Genomic DNA, 17504 nt, shown 5'->3' on the forward strand with positions numbered 1-17504 from the left:
ACTGCCCTGCCTCAGAACCCTAATTTTGTCATTTGAAAAATGAAAATACCACCTATTTGTGAAAACATCTTATAAGCTAAAAACTACTTTGTAACTGTGGTACTGCTTGAGATCCAAGGGACAGGCCAGGTGTAAACAACAAAGGCCCTTCAGTTGGTAGAGGACGGTGCTGCTATGCACTGCCATCACCTTGTTAAACACCAAAATTGATGCTTCAATACTATGACGGGGAATTCATATACACAAACATCTAGATGTTTCTATTTTTCCAATAGTGAAAACTCCCCTTAAACACCTATAGCCTATCTGCACTACGGCACACTTAAATTTATGCTTTCTTCCAAATAAGCAAAGAAGCTAAGTGACAGTTGAGGGAACGGTAACTCTGAATTAAGAGCCTTGTGCATCTCAACTGAAAAGCTCATTTCCTTTAATATTCAAGAGTTCGAAGATGTAAGGAGGACAGAACTTTTGTTTCTCTGAGAGACAAGAAGATTCAATGGTAGACTATCATGGATGTTGCTTTCTTTCCAGCTCTTTGTGGAGCAACAGGTTCAATCAGCTCATTCACTTTTTGATATGCCTTTATCCTACTGGCGCTCCAGAGCACACCTTCGACTGCCAGAAATATCTACCTATATCTATTGGTGGTGTGGGGGCAGGGGGAAGTTCCTCTAAGCATCTTTTAGATACACACAAGATGCAGAGTAGGCGTGAGTCTGATATAAAACTTAAAAACTGGCTCTTACATTGGGGGTAAAGTAGATACTGATAATCTAGGCCTATCGTTAACTGTCAAATGAAGGAGTTCAGTGGTTCATTGATTTTAGCATGCATCAGAATCACTTGAAAGGCTTGTTAAAACAGACCACTAGAACCCACCTCCAAGGACTGGTCTAGGTTATCCCTAGGGTTCCTTCCAGTTCTATTATTCAAAATTAATAAGCTATTCTATAATTTAAGATATTAAGACCTTAAACAACAACAAAACCTCCAAAATAAAGGAAGGGGACATCCAAACAATTGGTTCTCTGTATTTATTTTTTAATAATGCTATTAAGTGTTTTATAGTAGAAGAAGTGAGCTTTCATGAAAGAAAACAGATAAGACAATAAGCCACAGAGGCTGTTCTTAATATCAAAAGGAAAAAAGAGAAGCAGAGTTATTTCTTAGGCTATATCTGAACTCTCAACTAACCTGGTGAGTGATGATGGGAATACTCCTCTCCCATGTTTCTGAACTGTATAAAATCACACTAAAACTGTGTCCCAAATCACTACTACATGTCAACATTATTAAAGTACTGTTTCCCACAATCCTAACTAAACAATTTTTGCCCGTCTTTCATCCATATTAGAAGCTCCAATAACGTTCCCAATCATAATTTCAGAGCTACATAGATTTTAGAGTTACTTAGGAAGTTCAAATTTAACAACAATTAAGAAATAGCATATGGTCCTCCCCAATACACCTGGCAATGGAGCCAAAACATCACCATTCTCTCCTGTAAAGAGCTTGGGGGCTTACATGGCCATATCATGCCACATATCACACTGAGGTCCTCATCTCATCCCAGACTGCAGCTGCTGTCCATGCGGCCTCCAACTGCAGAGACTATTTTGTTGAACAAAGAGATCAGCCTGCTCTGGGTATCTCTGTCAGTCTAGGTCTCCCCACAACATGAGGGGCAGTCATTACCATGGTTACTATAGAGCTTCTAGAGCAGTAGCTATTAACCAGGGATGCAGATTAGAATTTTCTGTGAAGCTTCATAAATGGCTAGGCCTCTCTCTAGAGATTCCAATTTACTGGGTCTGGAAGGGCTTGTGCTCTTCTCCAACCTTCTTAAAGATCTTTGAATGAGTCTGGTATATACTATTAGCTAAGAACCAGTGATCTAGAGAAGCACTGGCCAATAACATTTACTGTGATGGATAACTACTAAACACTTAAATTATCAAATATTACTCAGGAACTAAATTTTTATTTTTATTTACATTTAATTAATTTAAATTCACATAACTACATGTGGCTAGTGGCTTATTATGTTAGAGCAGTTCTAGGACAATGCTATTCCCAAATCATTTCCACCACTCCCTGGTCAATAATAGTTTCAAACTTCCTAACTACTAAATCCTGCACAGTATTATTACATAGAGCATAGTGTAGTAATTTGATAGACTTGGGTTCAAATCCTATCTCTCTCACCATCCTACCTTGAACACATCAGTTCTTTAAACGCACATAACCTACTTCACACAGTACCTGGTATTTAAACGTCCAATAAATGGTAGCGATTATCAGTAATGATAAAACAGTGCTTCTACCTGGCTCTAAAGCCCTCTACAATGTGACCCGGTTTTCCACATTTTTTCAGTCTCACTCCAAGATTCCCCACATACTATCCACACCCAGCTCTATGCAATGGCATCCTGCCCTGCCCTCCTGTCCACAGTGGCTTCTAGTAACAGAAACTTGACCTTTCAAAATGAAGCCACTTCCCGTATCTTCAGCACACTTTGATCTCTCACATTTCTAAATGCCTTATTGTAAATCCAGTTAGCATCCTAAGATTTAACACTTAGTTGCAGCTAACTATTCCAACTAACTGATTGCATTTCTCAAGACTAGCTTCTGGGAAGCCAGAGATCAGGTGTTTTATCTTCAAAGCTCTCCCAAATACCAAAGTACAGAGCTTGGGCTCAGTGATTGTTCAATGTGCAATGCTGTCCTATTCCAAAAAGGGGTAGGAGACACTATGGAGACAAAGCCCAAATCAAACTATCTAGCCACAAAGCCAGGGTCATACCCTAAATCTAACTCTAACACAGGTTATGACTTTGAAGGTAGAAAAAGAGTTGGACTGAAGTGAAAGAGAGAGAAGGATAACAATACTCAAGGGAGAACAGGCACACTTTAAGAATAACCTGGTTGGGCGCAGTGTCTCACATCTGTAATCCTAGCACTTTGGGAGGCCAAGGCAGGTGGATCACTTGAGGCCAGGAGTTGGGAGACAAACCTGGCTAACACAGTGAAACCTTACCTCTACTAAAAATACAAAAATTAGCTGGGTGTGGCGGCGCATGCCTGTAGTCTCAGCTACTTGGGAGGCTGAGGTATGAGAATCACTTGAACCTGGGAGGTGGAGAACTGAAACGAGCTGAGATCGCACCACTGCACTCCAGCCTGGGCAGCAGAGCAAGACTGTCTCAAAAACAAACAAACAAACAAAAAACCTCCAAGGCCAGGCACGGTGACTCAGGCCTGTATTCGCAGCACTGAGGTGGGTGAATCACTTGAGGTCAGGAGTTCCAGACCAGCCTGGCCAACATGGTGAAACCCTGTCTCTACTAAAATACAAAAATTAGCCGGGCGTGGTGGCACGCGCCTGTTAATCCCAGCTACTCAGTAGGCTGAGGCAGGTGAACCACCTAAACCCAGGAGGCAGAAGCTGCAGCGAGCGGAGATCATGCCACTGCACTCCAGCCTGGGCAACAGAGCGGGACTCTGTCTCAAAAAAAAAAAAAAAAAAAGTTGATACCAGGGAGAATTTCAGAACTGCAGGGACATCCTCATATACACTGCTTAAAAACAAAAGGCTAAGGACAAGTCACATTTTCCTCTCTCACATGGGGGCCTGCACTCCCAATTGAGTACAGCTATTTACATGAGGGCTATAAAGGGTTCAAGGAATGTCCCACCTCAACTTTAGGAAATCTTTGTAGACCAAAAAATAAATGTACATCAAAGAAATTTTTATTCTAAAAATAAAATCAATATGCTTCCTTTTTCTGGTCATCAGATTTCTGACTCCCTCCCATCACAAAAGGCTTATGATCAACAGAATATGCAGCTTATTTGGCAAACTAAATACATATTCAGTTCAAACAATCAGGTTATTCTGGTCTTATGTAAAAGTTAGACATCTGCTTGAATCAGAAGGGGAGGTCGGCAGAGACCTAACTCACACTTATGACATTTAAAACCATCGTGAACGATTTGTGATTTGCAGTTATAGATGAAATGCCATCTCCCAATCTCTAGTAACAGAGAAGGGGCCTTAAATCTTCACTGATCAGTTTTATTGGAAAGTAGCAATCTCACACCAGAAAAATCCCTAGATGCAAGATACAAAAGCCAGTATCAGCAGTCTGCAGGCACAAGGCAGGGGATGGAAACACCAAACCCTAGCTGCAAAAAGCCAGAGATTCCACTCTGGGAAAGACAGAGGAAATCCTTTCAATGGGAAACCACAGGAGTAGATTACTGTGATTACACTTCAAAAGCAAAGGCTCTGCCACAGAAACACATAATTGAGAGGAAAATGCTGCCCCTTGATCAGCAAAGTCAGGCCCCCTGCTATATACTCTCCTGAATTCATAAAAAATAACAATAAAAAAGGAGGAAAGAGCCATAAGAAAACTCCTCATCTCCATCCACCACTTATCTCCTTCCAGATCACTGGCCATGTTATAAACTGCCTGCCAAATGAAATGTATCAAAAGATGCAGTTTAGGGGCATCAAAGGCAAGGACGCCTAGCAGCTTGTCCTTCTGAATATATTCAGAACAAACAGCTAGCAGACAGACCCCTTACATAGGGAGTTCCCCTGCTCCAATCCAACAGAATTACAAGACCCTCCAGACTAATGGGCTACTGGAACCTCTTGCATCAAGGAAAACCAAAATGACCCTCAAAAACTGCTGAAATTAACAGACTAGACTTTTAAGGTGGACCTAGGCTAAATGTCTTATAACCCAAAGTAACCACTTTGTGAAACTCACAGATTAAAATATGCTTCAAATTCTCCATCTGACCATGACCGAGGAGACAGCAGAGAAGACACAGCCAAGAACTCAAAACTTCTAAGCAGAGATACACCATTTACAAAAATGTACCACACCACGTGGCAATGGCACCAGGAAAGAGAAACTTCATAATTTTATTTAAATAAAAGTACAACTGAGGAAAGCTCCAGTTCCAATCCAAGGATACAGAAAGAAGTGACCAGGCAGCAACCCTAAGGAGCTAAATTTAGTACTCAACAGTGCCAAGGGCTAGCAAAAATAAGAACAGAGAGGGTTGGGCCAGGGGCTGCCAAAAAGGTGTCCATCAGAGAGAAGTCTTGACCACCACTCATTTTGTCATCCTAAATGCTAACTAGTTGGGGCCAGTGTAAACCTAGAGCTATAACCTTGACTTTTGGATATTTAAATATTATTACTCCTTGTGCTTTCAATTTATTCCTGGCTAGATTTGTTATATGACTTTTAATAATAACAATAAAAAAATGCATCCCTGGCTCTTTAACCAAAAGAACCCCCCTAATTGATTCCCACAGTAATTAACCTGCATTTTACCTCAGAGAGCGGTAGTTAAGGAAGTCGGCACTGCTATTTATAACTCATCTCAAATTGAGGGCAGACTGCCTAAAATCTAACACATCCCAGCTGTACTCCTGTTTGAACTGGGGCCAAGGGAATTTTTTAAAGCAATCTTGGCACCGAATGAATGACACCAACAGTATGAGAGCGCGAGTGGTTGTGTTGTGGTGACGTAGCATTGGAGGTGGAATGGAGAGGGGGGCCAGTGTACTGTGATCCCTCTGGTGCATGCCTGCTGCTTGCTGAGTCCCAGTACAGTAAGCTGGGAACCGCCCACTGAGAGCCAAACACAGGAAAAGGCTTTTCCTGTGGAACGCCTTGAAGTGAGAAACACATGGCTAATCTGCATAAACTCGAAGCCACACCGCCCCTGCCAGGAAGGTTAGTGCTCGTAATCTCTGGCCATGAAGCTGGCTGCCTGGGAGGACTTGGACTGGCGCCTGATAACCCAGAAAGAGCCGAGAGAACAGATGGGTAAGGACCCCAGCAGAAAACAGCCCCAGGTCACATGACTCGCCACATGGCCCCGCCAGCACAAACTATTGTCTGGCTTCAGAGCTCCCTATACAAAGGCACCCCGTCCTCCGCTTCCTGTGATTCCGGGGACAGGCGGCAGCTGTTGATCCAGTTCCAGCATGGGACCCTCCCCTGTGATAGGGCATTCCAGGCAGGGACAAGTGTAAAAATTAAGGCCTCTCCCAACCAACAGCTTTCAGCTTCCTGCCAGCTGCACGTGGCTCACTTAGATCTCAGGAGCAATCTCAGGACAGACTAGGCTTCCACCAAAAAAAAAAAAAATAAATAACACCCTATGTACCCTGGCACATAAAATGACCAGCATAAATCATTATCATTGTCCCTTCTCTCCCCAGCCACAGACATCTATATCTAATGCCCCTTATCCTGTCTTTTCTCTATCACCTAGTACTTCAGGCCTTCTTTGAAGACTAGTCAAGAACTCCGAGCCCCCAACTGAGGAGAAATTGTCCAGAAACCTGTTTGTCTTAGTTTTACCCCTAAGACCCTGCCTCCTAAAATAAGGAGACTACCTTCATCTTGTTTTAAATAGTGGGGAAACATGACTGTTTATATGACCTAGGACAATAAGAGATTTCTAACCTCCTATATGGCCTCAACAGAGACAACACTAAAAATTTCCTGAAGCCAAGCTGATGATAGGAAAAGAAAAAAATCTCATCAGATTATACCCACACCTGATGCAGGGAATCAAACCCACTCAGTCTAGGATTCTCTTCATTCATAACCTAGGAACCATACCTCAGTTTTCTACTTCACAATTCATTCTAGTTCGTTCAAGTTCTAAACAAACTGACCATCTGCCTTTGGTGAGAGAGGAATCATCAACAACTAATTTGAACTACCACTCCCCAAAAAAGTTTTGTTTTTTAAAAATTCTTTCAAGCTTCCATAAATTTCCAAGTGGAAAATTGGCCAAGCACAGTGACTCACGCATGTAATCCCAACACTCTGGGTGGCCTAGGGTGCAGATCGCCTGAGGTCAGGAGTTTGAGACCAGGCTGGCCAACATGGCGAAACCCCGTCTCTACTAAAACTACAAAAATTAGCCCAGCATGGTGGCATGTGCCTATAATCCCAGCTACTCAGGAGGCTGAGGCAGGAGAATCGCTTGAACCTGGGAGGCAGAGGCTGTAGTTAGCCAAGATCCCACCACTGCACTCCAGCCTGGGCAACAGAGCAAGGCTCTATTTCGAAAACAAAAACAAACAAACAAAAAAAACCACCACAAAAATCAGTGAAAATTTCTATCTACTTCATTCTGCTTACAGAAACCATTCTAGAAGATCAGACACATTCCCCTTTGCAGACTTAGCCCATTCCAATGATATCCCCTGAAGCACCAGCCTGATCAAACCTCCAGAAAGGGGCTTGCGACCAGATGTCAAACCAAGAACATCTAGAACGTGATGTAAAGCAAAACAAAGGCCTCATTATCTTCTGGGCTTAGCGATATATAGGCTACCATCTCTATCCTTCCAGACCAGAAGAGAAAACTTACTAAGGTTAGAAAAAGGAGATCAAAAGGGAGTCATTGAATCATATAGCAAAACTCCATCAGATTATAAGAACCAACCATAACCGCCTCACAGCTATCTACCAAAAAGAGGCATGCCAGAAAAACCACAACCAGGTGACTGATACTTCTTCACTTCTTTGGTGCCAGAAAGAGCCCTTAAAATAAAGCCGCTAGAGCATCAAACTAATGAATTCCAACAAATGGTTAGTACTTCTCTCTTCATCCAGAGCACTTTCATTAGCCACCTTTTCCAGAACAGGTAGCTATCATCATTTCCAGAGAAAATGCTCTTCCTAAAATGAAGATCACTTTTTTCTAAGTCCAAACTTAACTAACCAATTTCTCCCTATTTCAAACAAATTACAAAAGCCACTAAAGAAACCAAGTAACTTCTCTGGAAAAAAAATCCTTTCAGGTACTGCTTAAAACCCAGGGTTAGGCCAGGCACAGTGGCTCACACCTGTAATCTTTGGGAGGCTGAGGACAGAGGATCATGAGGTCAAGAGTTTGAGACCAGCCTGGCCAATATGGTGAAACCTAGTCTCTACTAAAAATACAAGTATTAGCTGGACATGGTGGCACGCGCCTTATAGTCCCAGCTACTCAGCAGGCTGAGGCAGGAGAATCGCTTGAACCTGGGAGGCGGAGGTCTCAGTAAGCCAAGATCGCGCCACTGCACTCCAGCCTGGGTGACAGAGCAAGACTCCGTCTCAAAAAACAAAAACAAAAACAAACCAGGGTTATAAAAACAACAGTCAGGCCCCAAGAAAACTATCAAACAAGAACAAAAATGTCATCTCATAAAATTAAACGTCCCCTTCTTTACAACTTTTTATCTCAGAAGGCAGCAGTACAACCAGGTGCAAAAAGCAGATAAACTGAGAGGCAGTAAGCACATCTGGGGTCCAATGCCAGTTCTCAAACCAACTTCCTGAGGGAGTGGTCAAGATGATCAACCAGGTTGAACCTCAACCTCCTCAATCCAATTCTACCCTCCAGATTCTTAATTAGCAGGTCTGGGACGGGGGTCAGGCCAGGAATCTTTTTTTTTTTTTTTTTTTTTTGAGACAAGGTGTCTCAATCTATCAACCCAGCTGGAGTGCAGTGATGCAATCATGGCCCACTGCAGGCTCAACCTCCTATCCTTGGGTTCAGATGATCCTCCCATCTCAGCCTCCTGAGCAACTGGGACTATAAGCACATGCCATCATAGCCAGTTTTTGTAGAGATGGGGTTTCACCATGTTCACAGGCTGTTCTTGAACTCCTAAGCTCAAGTGATCCGCCAGCTTCAGCCTCCCAAAGTGCTGGGATTACAGGCATGAGCCACTGCGCCCGGCCAGGAATCTGTATTTTTAATCTTAAGAGATTCTCGTATCCAGTCTGGGAGCATTTTGGCTACAGGGCCAAAGGTTAACTGACAATCAAATAAATTAAGATTGTATTTTTTTTTTTTGAGACAGAGTCTTGTTTGCTCTGTCACCCATGCTGGAATGCAGTGATGCCATCACTGCAACCTCCACCTCCCGGGTTCAAGTGATTCTCCTGCCACAGTCACCCTAGTAGCTGGGATTATAGGCCTGTGCCACCACGTCAGGCTAATTTTTGTATTTTTGGTGAAGACGGGATTTTACCATGTTGGCCAAGCTGGAAGGTTGTACTTTTTTTTTTGAGACAGACTCTCATTGTCACCAGGCTGGAGTGCAGTGCGCAACCTCAGCTCACTGCAACTTCTGCCTCCCAGGTTCAAGCAATTCTCCTACCTCAACCTCCTGAGTAGCTGGGATTACAGGCGCGCGCCACCATGCCCAGCTAATATTTGTATTTTTAGTAGAGACGGGTTTTCACTATGTTCGTCAGGCTGGTCTCAAACACCTGACCTCGTGATCCACCTGCCTCAGCCTCCCAAAGTGCTGGGATTACAGATGTGAGCCACCACTCCCAGCCCAGTTGTACCTTTTTAAAAAGAAAAAAAAAAGTATAGAGCTTCACACTACTTTGAGCAAGTCACTTCATTCCTTGGCACCAGAACTATCTGTAAACAGGGATTAAAAACTTTAACAAAAATATGAGACAGTTCAAATGATAAGTATGTGAAATGCTTGTTATAGTGCCAATCCATCTCCAGCAGAGTATCTCTAGAATTCAGATGTACATCCATTTTCCTTAGCCAAACAATGGTCTGAAGAGGGCAGTGCCTGGCCAGCAGAGAAAAGCCAGAAATGCACCTCAGATTCCCAAATGAGCAGCACTTTCAGTCAAAATCAAGCTTTCCCAAATTTCTATACTCAGTCTCAGATTGTCTGGTTCACCTGGGCAAGTATCACTAACATACTAATGCTTTACTTATTTATCTTGTTTGCTATCTGTATCCTTGACTAGAATATAAATTTCAGGTAGGCAGAGAGAAAGATATGTGTACAAAACAAACATGCTCCCCTATGCCCAAAAGCAGGAAAGGAAAGGGGAATGTAGAAGAAAAAGTGAAACTCTAGTGGCCTGGCAATTCCTATCTGCTTTAATGCTGAACCGAAATGCTCTGGATCTACAGGAGTCCCCCCTTATCCTTGATTTTGCTTTCCAAGGTTTCAGTTACCCACAGTCAACCACAATCTGAAAACATTACATACAATAAGATATTTTGAAAGAGAGAGACCACAATCACATAATTGTTGTATTTTATCATTAGTTATTGTTAATGTCTTACTGCGCTTAATACATCAAACTTTATCATAGGTACGCATGTACAGGAAAACAAAAGTACAATCAAACCTTTGTATCCATGGGTTCTGCATCCACGGATTCAGCCAGCCTCAGATCAAAAATGTAATTAGGCCTATGATGGTTGTGCCTGTACTGAAAGTGTACACTTTTTTTCTTGTCATTATTCCCTAAACAATATAGCATAACAACTACTTACATAATATCTACATTGTATGAGGTATTATAAGTAATCTAGAAATGATTTAACATATACAGGAGAATGTACATATTAATAGTTTATATGCAAATATCATGCGATTTTATATATTCCCCAGATTTCAGTATCCTCAGGGGGTCCTGGAACCAACCCCCTACGGATACTGAGGGGCATCTGCACATTCAGGGTCTGGTACTTTTAGGCATCCACTGGGGGTCTTGGAAGATATCCCCACACAGATAAAGGAAGACTACTGTACATGGCCAGTTCTATGCAGTGGCTTAAGAGCTCTGCCCCTACAGTGCCTTCAACTTTTGTCTCTCAGTTTCCTTATCAACAGAACAGATAGTAGTACCACACTTCAGGGTCAAATAAAGTAATAAAGAACAACAACAAAAAAAAACGGTCAAGTGCGGTGGCTCATGCCTGTAATCCCAACACTTTGGGAGGCAGAGGCGGGCGGATCACCTGAGGTCAGGAGTTTGAGACCAGCCTGGCCAACATGGAGAAACCCCGTCTCTACTAAAAATATAAAAATTAGCCAGGCGTGGTGGTGCATGCCTGTAATCCCAGCTACTCAGGAGGCTGAGGCAGGAGAATTGCTTGAACCTGGGAGGTGGAGGTTGCGTTGAGTTCAAGATTGCGCCATTGCACTGCAACCTGAGCAACAGAGCAAACTCTGTCTCAGAAAAAAAAAACAACTGTTCCTCAAATCAGCTGGGCATCCTCTAGCCTCAAAGCCTTTGTATTCACAGATCCTTCCACTTGGAATACTTTCTTCACCCAGATATTAGTATAGCTCACTTTTATGTCAAGTATCACTTCAGTGTGGCCTTTCCTGGTGAACTCATCTAGTATTTTAACCCTGCACATTCCTATACTTGGTCCCTGATTAACTTTTTCTCCCAAGCATGTATCACTAATGTAGTATATGGTTCACTTATTTATCTTGTTTAATCTATGTGTCCTGTGTGTGTTTAATTCACTGCTGTATCCTCTAGCACCCAGAATGTCAGCTATCATAATCCTACACAAGTGCTAACAATTAAGGTCTGTCCCATACACTTAAGACCAGAAGCCCAAAGTCATCAACTAGAGGTTAACTGATAATCAAATAAATTTAGGTTGTACTTTTTTAAAAAGAAAAATAAAGTATAGTTTCACACCACTTTGAGCAAGTCACTTCATCTCTTGGCACCAGAACCATCTGTAAACAGGGATTAAAAACTGTTTAACAAAGATACAAAACAGTTCAAATGATAAGTATGTGAAATGCTTGTTACAGTGCCAGTTCATAAAGTGCACACATAATGGATGTTACTTCTCTCTCTTCACCCTCAATAGAAGAAATGGCAAAATGGGGTTGAGAGCAGTTTCAAAATACCTACTTAAAAAACATGAACTCACAAGTCAGACACCAAAAGGGTTGGCCAGTCCAAGTTTCAAGCACCACCTACTTTCAGTCTGTTCTCCCAGAGGATTTTGTTCAAAGCTCCTTCCAAGAATCCTGACAGTACAGCCAATAGTATTCAACCGGGGCAATACCAACCACTGAGAAGTGTTTGGAAATAAATGTATGAAAGTGCCTTTTTTGGTTGTCACAGCAACTCTATAGTGCTACTGGCATTTATTATCTGGGGAGCAAGATGCCAATGTCCTGCAATATAGCACCATGAAAAGAAGAGCCTTGCTGGCTGGGCACAGTGGCTCATCCTGTAATCTCAGCACTTTGGGAGGGCCAGGCAAGCGAATCACCTGAGGTCAGGAGTTCGAGACCAGCCAGGCCAACATGGGAAAACCCTGTCTCTACTAAAAATACAAAAATTAGTTGGGTGTGGTGGCGCATGCCTGTAATCTCAGCTACTCAGGAGGCTGAGGCAGGAGAATGGTTTGAACCTGCGAGGCAGTGGTTGCAGTGAGCTGAGATCACAACTGCACCTCATCCTGGGTGACAGAGTGAGACTCCATCTCCCCCCCACCAAAAACAAAAACAAAAAAAAACAGAAGAGCCTTGCTGAGGAACAATGGACTCTAACCCAGTATGCCTCAATGGATAACTTCCTATAAAACCTGACCCTAGAGGGAAAGGGACTCAGAACTGACCAGCACCCATCCTAAGAGCTCAAGAGTACAAAGCTACCCATCAGACAAGGTGAGTATAAGTAAAACTTTTAAAAAACAGTTGTGGCCGGGCGCGGTGGCTCAAGCCTGTAATCCCAGCACTTTGGGAGGCCGAGACGGGCGGATCACGAGGTCAGGAGATCGAGACCATCCTGGGTAACACAGTGAAACCCCGTCTCTACTAAAAATACAAAAACTTAGCCGGGCGAGGTGGCAGGCGCCTGTAGTCCCAGCTACTCGGGAGGCTGAGGCAGGAGAATGGTGTGAACCCGGGAGGTGGAGCTTGCAGTGAGCTGAGATCCGGCCACTGCACTCCAGCCTGGGTGACAGAGCGAGACTCCGTCTCAAAAATAAAAATAAAAATAAAAACAAAATAAAAAAAAATAAAAAACAGTTGTGTTGTTCTCCAATGCATTTATTACAACTGTAACTATATAGTTATTTGTACTTATCTGCTTACATATTTTTCCCCACTAGAAAGTACTCCATGGAGGCAGGAATTATGAATCCTATGTTCATAACATACTACCTGATCCACTATAGAAGCTCAATAAGTGTTTTTGCATTAACGTAAGCAACTAGCTTGTGGCAGATACTCACAGGTTTTTTTCTGGTTTTTTTTTTTTTTTTGAGACAGAGTCTCACTCTGTCACCAAGGTTGGAGTGCAGTGGTGCGATCTCGGCTCACTGCAACCTTTGCCTCCCAGGTTCAAGCGATTCTCCTGCCTCAGCCTCCTGAGTAGCTGGGATTACAGGCACGCACTACCACTCCCCACTAATTTCTGTATTTTTAGTAGAGATAGGGTTTCACCACGTTGGTCAGGCTGGTCTCAAACTCCTGACCTCATGATTCGCCTACCTAAGTCTCCCCAAGTACTGGGATTATAGGCGTGAGTCACCGCACCCAGTCTGATACTCACAGGTTTTTCAAAAAAGATCTCTGCCATGTGACTTCTTACATTGGCAAGGCCCAACTATTTTATGGTTTTTTTTAAAGACGGGTCTCCCTACATTGCCCAGGCTGGCCTGGAACTCCAGGGCTCATGTGATCTTCCTGCCTCAGCCTCTGGAGCAGCGGAGATTAGAGGCATCTGCCACTGTCACCAGCAGATTTTATGCTTTAGATTAAACAACATTTCAACAACAGGACTGTGCAATTAAGTGAACTTTAAAAAGTTCTTATCCTAAAAATTCTTGAGAAATGGAAAATATCATAAAAGTCTAGGAAATCTTGATGGTACGCAAAGACACGCTGGTATACTGCATCCCAGTATATGCTCAAAAATTAGAAACTTGTTCCCCATGTGAGGTGATAAAGATTGAAATCAGATAAAGGTACTTCCTCCCACAGACCATCCTCTGGTGCTTCTACTAGGAAAAGGACCTTGGCACAGACGGACCACATGCCCAACTGAATATTGCTGTCCTTTTGATGTTTTCTGCCTTATTACCTACCATTAAGTGATATGGTACACTTAAGGAATACATGGAGGGGCAAAAGTAATGTTACAGAGCTTTACCCAGGAGTGCACATTCCAACTTTTGTTCTATATGCATCTTCTGATCTAGTTTCTAAAATACTCCTCCCTCTTCCATGTTAAACTGATTTGCAGGTTAAGTGCTGAATACAAACAAAGTAAATAAAGGTAAAAACTGCCCCTAGCCACAAAACTTCAAAGCCTCGTTTTCTTTCTCTAATTTCTCCCATTCTTTTTATTTTATCTACAACTGCAAACTTGGGCTGGTCTTTCAGTTACACAAAAAAGATCCTAAATTTCTCTAATACATAATTCTATATCCTGCTATCCTGCCAAAGAAGATATCTGTGACATATCACTGAGCTGTAGGAACTTAATTTACATGCAGTCTTGGATTCTGTTTGTCATCATGCTTCTACATCAATCCAATCAAGTACTGTATTTTGATAAAAACACCAAGAAGCAGCAGCAATGCCACTGTGTTTATTTCATTAATTTCTAGGGCTGCCTTGGACTACTTTCCCAAAATACCAGTCTTTCACTAGGTCCCGCCAAGTCCACTCTGAACTATAGTAGGCACAATTAAGTAAGTTAAAGAACGGCCCAGGGCATAGTCAACCTTATTAAGATTATAGATGCGGTACGGTGGCTCGTGCCTGTCATCCCAGCACTTTGAGAGGCAGAGGCAGGTGGATCATGAGGTCAGGAGTTCGAGACCAGCCTGGCCGACATAGTGAAACCCCATCTCTACTAAAAGTACAAAAATTAGCCGGGCATGGTGACACACGCCTGTAGTCCCAGCTACTTGGGAGGCTGGGCTGAGGCAGGAGAATCGCTTGAACCTAGGAAGCAGAGGTTGCGGTGAGCCGAGATTGCGCCACTACACTGCAGCCTGGGCAACAGAATGAGACTCCATCTCAAAAAAAAAAGATTATAGATGCATCCAAATCCTCAGGTTTTAAGGTCAGCAATTCCCTGGCTGGAAAACCAGAATACTACAAATTCTCTAGTTCTTTTCAATGTTCCAAAAGTATGCTGGTACATAGCAACCTCATCTACACCACTCATACAACTATACAAGTATGTACAGGAGACTCTGGCTTCATGATTTATCCCAGGAGTGTACAGGGCCATACCAGTTAGCAGTTGTCTTTTCAGAAGCTTATTGTCTCTATTCTTTGCCATCTCTGGCCAGTATAATCAAGTTGGGATGGACAGTTGGCATTCTAAACTAGCCAACATTTAATTCTCTTTTTCCCTACCCCCTTCAGTCTATGATGCCTCGAAATTTCCCTTTGGTGAATGTGTTTGGCTGGGTGAGCCCAGCTATCTTAATTTCATTTTAACCCAAAATACCATAATGAGACCACATATTGGTCACTTGAGGTTTTATGTTGGAGTTTTAAAGAAGCCAATTCAAAGTGGCACTGGAAAGCAGAGGATTGAAATCACAAACTGTAAAGAAAAACAATGTTACAAATCTGTCCTGGGCCAACAGAACCCCAAAAACAGATTAAGGAATCTGTCTCCAGACCAAAGGCAATAAAGTGGGAAATGAGAAGAGGTAAAGACGATTTAAGAACTTATTAATCACACATAGACACTTCCTGCCTCTACTTAGCCAGGCTTTTTCAAGAGAGGAAAGCAGATACCAAGAATCTTCACCAAAATGATGTTAGTCTGAAACTGGTGTATGTTGCATCTCCAGTGTTTTTAAAGACATTTTACCAGCTCTGGTGTGGTAAAGTTACCGGCGTTTCCATGTGCTCCGCATTCTACTAACGCAGAGTTAGACATCAAAGAAGAAAACGAAAAAGGAAAAAAAAAAAAAAGCCAAGAACAGAGAAAATAAAGCTTAAAAGTGATAAAGTTTAAAATACACATGCACAAACACACAAACATAAGATTCCCTACTAAAGTATTCATCTGTACATAGAAATATGAAATCACAGATCAAACTGTAGTTTCCTCCTGGAAACTACTGCCTTCATCGCAGCTGGGTCCCAGTGATCACAGCTACGCTTCTCAGGCAGGAGGGAAAAGAGGCCTGGTAGCAGAATACTTGTTTTTAATGGGAAGGACAGAGAAATCACATAAGGTGTTCAGAAAGTCCAAATGAATTAGAACACTGGTTCTTCACTTGGTCTTCAAACTGTTAATATTTATCACCTGACCACTTCTGTAACTCCCACATCTGTGCCAAGCACAGTCCTTATTCATTAAGTTATACAACCAGAGACAGGTCTTGGCTCAAATGTCCACCCCTCAAAGAGTCCTCATTCACTGCAGAAATGAGGTGACTTGTTCAGGAATCTACTTAGAGGGTTTATTTTTATTTACTTAATTTTTTTGAGACAGGGTCTTGCTCTGTTGCCCAGTCCATACAGTCCAATAACACAATCAGGTCTCACTGCAGCCTCCAATTAGATCCTGGGCTCAAGTGATCCTCCTGCCTCAGCCTCCCAAGTAGCTGGGACAATAGGTGCATGCCACCAGGTCCAGCTAATTTTTAAAAAAATTTTTTAGCAGAGACAAGGTCTTGCTATGTTGCCGAGGCTGGTCTTGAACTCCTGGGTTCAAGCAATCTTCTCATCTCAACCTCACAAAGTACGGGGATTACAAGTGTGAGCCACTGCTCTAGGCCTACTTAGAGGGTTTATTTACTAAAACTTCATAAGAGACACAAGGAAAGGAATTCACAGCAAAACTCAGACTGGCCAGTAAGCAGTAGGGGGTAAGGGAAAGAGGTCAATAAAGGCCTACTGTGAGACCACCAAATCACCCACGGCCCTGTTCTCAGATCAGACAGCCATCACAGGCAAAAGGAACATCATGGCATTTAATTAGTGCTCCAACACTGACCTGTAAATGGCACTTTCAAGAATCACTTTCTTGGAAAAGTGTACTGTATTGGTCATACTTGGAGACCACCACAGTCAAGATCCTTTTTTTTTTCCTATATATAGACAGGCTCTTGCTGTGTTACCTAGGCTGAAGTACAGTGGTGCCATCATGGCTTACTGCAGCCTCAGCCTTCCTTGCTCAAGTGATCCTCCCATCTCAGCCCTCAAGTAGCTGGGACTACAGGCGCGCATCACCATGCCTGGCTAAATTTTTTGTTTTTGTAGAGACAGGGTTTTGCCATGTTGCTCAGGCTGGTCTCGAACTCCTGGGTTCAAGCAACCTGCCCAGCTCAGCATCCCAAAGTGCTTGGATTACAGGCAGGAGCCACCGTGCCCTGCCAGTCAAGATCTTAAAATACCTTTCCCACCTTCATCAAAATCCCAGGACCACAGGTCCAGATTATCTTCACGCCATATTGCCAAAGAACTAAGAGAAAGAGAAATGGAAGGCAGGGAGCCCCCAAGTCCTATAAACAAGCAGACATGTTTTGTGACTAGAACTTAATCATGAGTGCATAGTAAAGATCCATCTCAAAAGTGTTTTGTTTCTTCTGTTACCATCTGAATGTTTATGTAACCATGAAATTAATACATTGAAACCCTAACCTCCGACGTTATGGTATTATTAATAGGAGGTGGGGTC

General features: G+C 42.7%; 1 protein-coding gene and 1 long non-coding RNA gene across 4 annotated transcripts in view; one reads left to right on the plus strand and one right to left on the minus strand.

Moving 5' to 3' along the window:
- The window catches only part of LOC144335129 (uncharacterized), a 32257-nt gene extending 30117 nt beyond the window's left edge, over positions 1-2140 (plus strand). The window contains exon 2 of the long non-coding RNA XR_013405590.1: positions 467-2140. This is a non-coding gene — a long non-coding RNA (uncharacterized LOC144335129). The remainder of the gene's footprint in view (positions 1-466) is intronic.
- Positions 1-17504, minus strand: part of ARID1A (AT-rich interaction domain 1A) — an 85912-nt gene that overhangs the window by 53277 nt on the left and 15131 nt on the right. The gene's annotated exons all lie outside the window — the stretch shown is intronic.

Source organism: Macaca mulatta, chromosome 1 (genome assembly GCF_049350105.2).
Source record: "Macaca mulatta isolate MMU2019108-1 chromosome 1, T2T-MMU8v2.0, whole genome shotgun sequence".
Taxonomy (NCBI): Eukaryota; Metazoa; Chordata; class Mammalia; order Primates; family Cercopithecidae; genus Macaca; species Macaca mulatta.